Source organism: Schistocerca serialis, chromosome 1, assembly GCF_023864345.2.
Source record: "Schistocerca serialis cubense isolate TAMUIC-IGC-003099 chromosome 1, iqSchSeri2.2, whole genome shotgun sequence".
NCBI lineage: Eukaryota > Metazoa > Arthropoda > Insecta > Orthoptera > Acrididae > Schistocerca > Schistocerca serialis.
In genome coordinates this window covers 726674190-726681909 of record NC_064638.1, presented here as the reverse complement: position 1 = coordinate 726681909, position 7720 = coordinate 726674190, and the positions used below count along the sequence as shown (strand labels likewise).

The 7720-nt window shown below is 38.1% G+C and overlaps 1 non-coding gene across 1 annotated transcript; it reads right to left on the bottom strand.

The window, feature by feature from the left end:
- Positions 1 to 1004: 1004 nt before the first annotated feature.
- Trnal-caa (transfer RNA leucine (anticodon CAA)) lies at positions 1005 to 1123 on the bottom strand. Its single transcript has 2 exons — positions 1086 to 1123; positions 1005 to 1050 (listed from the first exon to the last, which is right to left on the bottom strand). It is a non-coding gene; the product is annotated as a tRNA-Leu (tRNA).
- Between the last annotated feature and the right edge of the window lie 6597 nt (positions 1124 to 7720).

Below are 7720 nucleotides of genomic sequence, written 5' to 3'. Positions count from 1 at the left end.
GTTTATGTGGCAGGAAATTACATTGTAATTCTCCGGAGATATTTTCAGCGCACTTCTTTATCCTTTCATACGACATCACGGAAAATATCTTCCAGGCTGTATTCAATAGTCATAGCTATAATTTTCACTAGCTAACTTTTGCCCTTTCTTATATATAGGGCATATTTCACTTTCCCAGTCCTCAAGCTTTCTTTCATTTTGCCATATGTAATTTATTAGTGCTGAGCATCTCATCGGTGGTGAGGTGCCACACTTTTGCAATCTGTTTTCGACAGTAGCAATTGGTACAGTTTTCTATTACTTATTCATAATTAACTAATACAGAAGCTGCACATATGGTCTCTTGCATAATTTACCTTGTTTACTTTGCTTTCTTACTCCGATTCTCTACAAGAACAAAGAGAAAGCACTTCCTATCACACTGAGCATTAAATTACACGTGTACCAAACACTTTTCATCGTCGTCTTCAACTTAATACACACACAACACAATCTGAATTCCCACAGAACAGACGAATGTGAAAACGACAGTAAGTATGGACCCCTCATAAATTGTAATCGCTCACTTTTTGCGTTGCGCATTAGAAAGTAATCTCAGAGAAATGTTCCGTAGTTAGTGCTACTCATGTTACTCCATTTCTTTCAGAAGTTTATGTAGAATGGAAGTACAACAGGCAGTGTTTTGGTCTTACAATGTTCCTGCCAAAATGTCGAGTTTCTTGCTTGCGAGACTCTCAAGAACTTGCATTCAGAAACAAAAACGCGTGGTTCTTCATCTGAAAATGTAATGAGTACACACATTATAGGATATAACTGTTTTTTTTTTATTGTTTTGTAGTACTATGTAATGCAAGTATTTATTGATTCGAAGCCACAGTAATGAAATAGGCACTTCAAGCTCTTTCGTCACAAGATTATGTAATTAATTTGGTGCAGTAAACCAAATTTCGATACAGAGCGATTCTTTTCAAAACATTAGCAATGTATTTAAGAAGTTAAAATTTTGTCAGGAGTGGGATTCGAACCCACGCCCTCAGATGAGGACCAGAATGCTCGCCGACCCACATGCGTGGGCAAGGGATAACCTTGAGTCTGGCGCCTTAGACCGCTCGGCCATCCTGACAACTTGCTCATCGCTGCTTTCATGGAGGTATATACATAGTCTTTCCATATTTTATTCTTAATTGTTGTTTATAGTGGTCGAAATGAAAACCCAAGGAATAATATTATATATTTTCCTTTCGAAATTACAAAAGACTTCATTTATCATCGATATTGTGGCATATTTGTCTGCAAAAACGTCAAATTTACGCTTCTTTCGTCAGCTCCATTTTTGCTTTCAGCCGTAAAAACCACTGTCCAGGCTTAAAAACAAATTAAAAGCGATGCGGACGATACATATCCGAAAGCTGTACACACGCTCAGCCTTTTTGCTCCTAATGGACAACACTACGAAATATAACTGATTGTAGTTTCAACAAATTCGTTACAACACCTCTCTTGAAAGAATTGCACTGCCCCGAGGGATGCCAGATTTCAGTGAGGGAAAAACGGCGTTTATCGACACTGCCATTTTTTAAAATAATTGTATTTACTGCACGTTTTCTTCATAACACAGTCAACACAATGAAGAGGAGTACTTCTCAGTTGAGCGTGCAATTCTCAACATTTTTTCATTAAACAGTACTGTCGAATAAAAATCAGTCAACTTTCATCATAATTGAAATAAGTGTACAATTCATTTTTTACTAGAGCAACTGAACTTCTGTTTCCCTCATCCCTCCATTTAATGTTCATAATGGAGAAAACTCCCTCTGTGAACACATTTGAAGGAAATATACCTAAAACAAATGTAACTAAAACACTGCACAATTTTTATCCGCCAATCATTTCTATATTGTAGACTCATCTTTGTGGTATTGTTATAGTAGCCAACTTTGCTTTCAAATACTCATTCCCTCCCCCCCCCCCAAAGAAAACAAATTATAAACCATAGCGACATATTATCTACACTAAGGAAATCAACAATAAAAAGTTATCCAGCTAATTTCAAAATATTTGGAAACTTAGTTTTTCTTTAAGTGATATGCAATTCTTTAATGGACAAAACGTTACTCTTATCAAAATCAAATCAGTTATTGAAATATTCAGACAAAATTCATATGTCTGTCTGCATTCTCCAATTGTTTGTTTTTCACCTGGTCAAAAAACAGATCATTTGTCCGATGTTCTAACTCCATTTTATTTTCTCCATCACACAGCATACTTCACAAATTCAGTTCATTTTTTCTAATTTGAGTACACTCTTCAAAAAATTTCAGTAAATGCAAGGAAAATTGTAGATATAATTCCACTAAAATATGTTGTTTTCCTGAACCAGACACACCTATCAAGTTATTTTTAATATAGCTGGGACAAAAATCTACTCTAGAAAAGTATAATGTAACTGCTGGAAGATTCGCAACTATCTTTCTATGACAGGCTTCATGCTTAGCCACCTTATAGGTACATGTCTCAATAAAGCAATGTATTCTATATCAACAAATTGAAAGAAATCTTTCAACTGAGATACCCTTTTAGCTGAATTTGAGAAATAACTGAATGTCTTAATTACTAGCATTTCAATATATATTGACATAGTGTTCATACCAGATTTACAGCAATTTCAGACTGTAGGTGCGCAGCAGTCTGATTTCACTATACCACGATTTTTCTTTCTTAAGTCGACGTAAACAGGGTTTTTCTTCCTATAGTTTGCATTTATATTGTCTGCAGTAAAACTTGAAGCCTGGGACAAATTCAACTCGTGTTTTGGAGTCCTTGTCAAGATCTGCTCAGACCTTGCAGATGCAGATTCACCAGAGTCCTCGTAGAAATCTAGAATTCTGTGGGACACGCCTGCTTGAAAGAAAAAAAAAGTACCTTACACAAATAGGTTAACACTTCTGATTACCTTTGTTGGAAGCATCGAAGTCCAGACCAAAAAACTTATGCGTTAAATTATTGACGCTGTTTGGTCTCAAAACACCAGTAATTAATGCCTCAAATTGTTAAGCGGCTGCGTTTGTGGTTGACACTGTTAAAATGTTGTCTGACATCGGTTACGCCACCGTCTGAAATCGAAAGTCCCTCTCTAGCTTTTCCAACACATAAGGTACACCTTGCTTTACATACATTTCTTGCAACTGACCGCATTTCTGGAAATTCTTTTTCCCAAACTGAATTATACACTTGCAGTCTTCCATCCCGGTGTGTGCTGGTTTGAATATATAATTTTCTTTATGTGGGCTTTGTCACAGTTCCGTCCATTTTGAACATACTGCTGCCACAATAAATGAGTTCTAAAACGTAAAATGTACGATGACTTGCGATGGTGTGTTTAACTTGCTTCCGAAATTAAGAAACAATGTGCCTTGTTGCATGAAGTGGAAGTATAGCTTGTTCACAAAAGGAAGAAAAATTCTGAGAGGGTAGGGTGTTGGGGGAACAAGTCGCACTTCCATCACGTAGTGCTAGTACTACACTCTTACTTACCGGTATCAGTTTATGCCCAAGCAACGCATTAATCGGAACTGATAGTATCATGTTGAATGATGGTGCTTTTTTTGCTCCTAATTTCGTATCATAGACAGTTCAAAATTGAAAAGAGCCAGTAATAAAACTTACATTTTGGTTATACAAAGAACGCACCATAACAATCACTTCGCAATGGCTACAATGCAAGGTTCTGTGTCACATCCGTCTCACTCTCAGTCCACCACCACCTAGAGACAAGACAAGCGGCGCGAAATTCGTAGCAGGTCGTGACGTCACTCCAAGTGGGCCACCATTTTGTGTTTCGAAGCGGTTGTGTATCTACACGTTTGTTGGGTTCTAGTGCTACATTCGTGCGTATAACTAGCGATTATAGTGTTTACTTCTAGTGAATCTACTGTGAACATGGTTTACAAATGTTGTGTACGCAGGTGTCGTGGGAATTACGGAACTGAACGGAAAGTAATGTTTTCCTTTACTAAAGATTCGAATCTGCATCGGAAATGGCTTTCGGCGATTCATCGGGACACTTTAAAACCCGCTCAGCTCATGAAGGTATGTAAATATTATCTACCTAGTACATTTTTTTTTTTTCTAGTGTAATAGGAAATACGGAAGCGTCCGATCCCACCCGTCTGCTTTGACCCATGGCGTCACAAATATGGCGGAAACAAAAACAAACACACACACTTTCCACAAGAAGCCTAATGACACTAACGGGACAAGCGCGGGAAATGGGGTGTTTTGGGTGGGGGGCAAACAAAATATAAACAAATTTAGACGCCTTGCGTAGCTACAACGTGTAAGTGAAGACAGCCATGCATGAATACCCACCAACCTCCCCAGGGGTCGTAACCCCTGCAACCCATAGAAGATAGAGATGCTTCAGTAGCTGATTAGTGTTTTTTGTCTTTTTTTTAAAAAAAAATCTCACGGGATAGAACGAACAGATCAGAAAGATAAATATGATAAACTAAAACAGAAATTCGAGGAAACAGATAATTAAAAGAAGTAATAAGTGTTTTTAAATTTTAAAAAATCTCACGAGATAGAACGAACAGATCAGAAAAGTAAATAAAATAAGATAAAACGGAACTGGAGACAGCCACACTCAAACCAAACTCCGCGCCGTCATGACGTCACACACAACACCCTTACGTCACGGGTCAAAGCCGACGCGTTGGATCGGACGCTTCTGTCGACCCGTGTAATATCTTAAATTTTGGATAGATTCAACTAATATTGTGATCAAAAGTTCGCAGTAAATAGTGTTCGTTTTCAAGTGGCTTTATTTTGATTTTGAAAACGAAATATAAATTTGTGGCTCGTCTTACATTTTATTCGTGTTTAAATCTGTCTGAAATTTGTATTTTGTTACACATTACCGATACGTTTAATTCTCTATTTGTGAGTGGGTAGTGGTTTTTCTTTCTCGCATTAGTTAGCATAAGTACTAAAGAATATTGAAACTGCTGTTTTCATGTTTAAAAAGTAACCTCTCAGTATGAAGCATTTCTATATTGTTTTTCTATGTGTTAGCTTTTCCCGTTATTAGGCATTCACCATCATTAGCTTCGCCAACTCGGAACCAAATTATCATCTTTCAACCTTACCTACACTTCAGGTTACGCTGCAGAGTAGGTGTCATTACAACCAGATTTCAGTGGCGTCCTGTATCACTTGAGCCACCTCATATAACGATATTCTCGTTAATAACACATCCAGTTACTTGATCAGTCCGGTATCTTAAATGTTCTAGTTGGTTAATTGATATGTCAAATGTCATTTAGTTCATACAGCACAGCTTGGTATGGAATGTTTAGTTAATATCTTCTTAACATATTTCCAGTTGGATGGTCATGACTCTTATTGAGGTGTGTAATTTATGTTGGCATCTGCTCAACTTTGTGTTTCGCATGCGCTTACTTTGCAGTTGTTCTTCTGTCCAAACATGAAATTTGTGCTATGTCGAGACCCTCATTCAGCGCTACCTGCAATGACACAGTTTTAATATGTGCCGGCATAACAACACCCACAGTGAAATATTATTTTACAGCTGTTATTTCATACCATGACAATGTAGAAACTGTAAAGTCAAAATTATAATATAATTGCTATGTTAACATGCAGAATCCAACAGACCACCGAAATTTGGTGACATTTAATGCATAATAGGAACTTCACTCTTATAGTTCCATAAATGTCACGGAACTGCTGTAACACAAGCTGTCCATAGGTATTTTCTTCAAATACTGATGCATGTTGAGGCATGCCCCTAATGCTTATAGTACTAATTAATAAAAGAATATTACAATGAAATATGCATGTTGTTGTAGATCATGGTATATTACTGTTAGGTCTAAATGATTTATGTATTTCCACTAGGGTGTGATGTGTCAAGTTGATATTATTGGAAAATGAATAAGTATCCAGTGTTGTTTTTTTTTTTCTTTATTCCACATACAGACACACATCTCTAGATCATGCTGTATACGGTACTGACTCACACTACTTTGTTGCAGGTTTGTGAACTTCACATCACCGAATCTGACATCTGCCGGCACACGGAATGTTATGATGAAATGAAAGGCACAAAGCTTACTGTCAAGCTATCAAAACCAAGACTTAGAGAGGGTGCTGTTCCATCAGTGTTAGCAGGCTGCCCAAGCTAGTTCTCTACTCCATCCACCAGCTCTCTAGAAAGTGCAGAGGAAAGGCGAGCTAGATTAGACAATGAACGTCTTCTAAATGCAATTAATTATAGTATAGTACCCAAAACAGAGCATGATTCGAGGAAGTTATTTTCTGCTTTTGAAGCATTTCTGCAGCGCGTAGAAAGAGAAACTGTTCCCAGAGCGTGGACCATTGCTAAAAGTGACTGTCCTAATTCCATTGTTTACTGTATTACCCGCTCCATCTGTGTCTGTATCCGTTGTAGTGACAAATGAGTTCCAGTTGCCCGCCTATCGAAGTAACACTGAAATAAGAAAGATAGGCTGTAACAAAATATCATACCAACTTTCAAATATCAATGATTTGTTTACAGTATTATTCAAAGTAAAATAATTAGTCAGTGCAATAGAAAATTCATTAAAAAGCCAGTGCCTTCTTATACAGGACATTTTAAATTATATGTGCAGTTCTGTAGATAAAGAAACATCAAACAAATTCAATTTTTAAGTAAGCAAGTTAAGTTGCTATGTAGCAGTGAGGAAAACTATAGGTTTAATCCACATTTTTCTGTATATTGTTGCCGGCCGCCGTGGCCGAGCGGTTGTAGGCGCTTCTGTCTGGAGCCGCGCTACTGCTACGGTCGCAGGATTCGATGTCCTTAGGTTAGTTAGGTTTATGTAGGTCTAAGTCTAGGGAACTCATCACCTCAGATGTTAAGTCCCATAGTGCTTGGAGCCATTTCTCTTCTTTTTATTTTTATTTTGTTGTAGCCTTCAGTCTATCTCCCCTCACGCCTACAAATTTTTCGGGTCTTCTGGCAATTTTATTCTTCCTCATCCAAGAACCTAACAGAAAATGTTCCTCATATAGTAATGGTCCTCATAATGAACAAAATGAAGGTGCTATGCTCTTGCATATTAAGGAAAGATTTAAATCTTTGCAGGCAAAGTGATTGTACTTTTTCTTTAATGATGGATGAAATTCATATTAAACCTTACTTTGATTACGAGGGAGGAAACATTTTGGGGGCGGCATTTGATAGTGACAAGGCTGCTACTACAGCATATGTCTTGGGAATACAGAAGGTCAACGGAAGTGTCCGATTCCACACGGCGACTTTTGTGGTGTGTGATGTCACGACGGCGCGGAGTTTAGTTTGTGAGTGTGGCGCGTTTATAGGTGTCGTTTTGTTGCGGTCGGTGGCGGTATTCGGTTCATTTTCGTGTTATTGCTTGACCCGTCAGGTATTGTTTTTGTCTGTGCTTCGACAGGAATTGGTTTCAGCCGGCCGAAGTGGCCGTGCGGTTAAAGGCGCTGCAGTCTGGAACCGCAAGACCGCTACGGTCGCAGGTTCGAATCCTGCCTCGGGCATGGATGTTTGTGATGTCCTTAAGTTAGTTAGGTTTAACTAGTTCTAAGTTCTAGGGGACTAATGACCTCAGCAGTTGAGTCCCATAGTGCTCAGAGCCAATTGGTTTCAGTGAGTTAACGATTTAGTTTTTGTTGTCTCTAA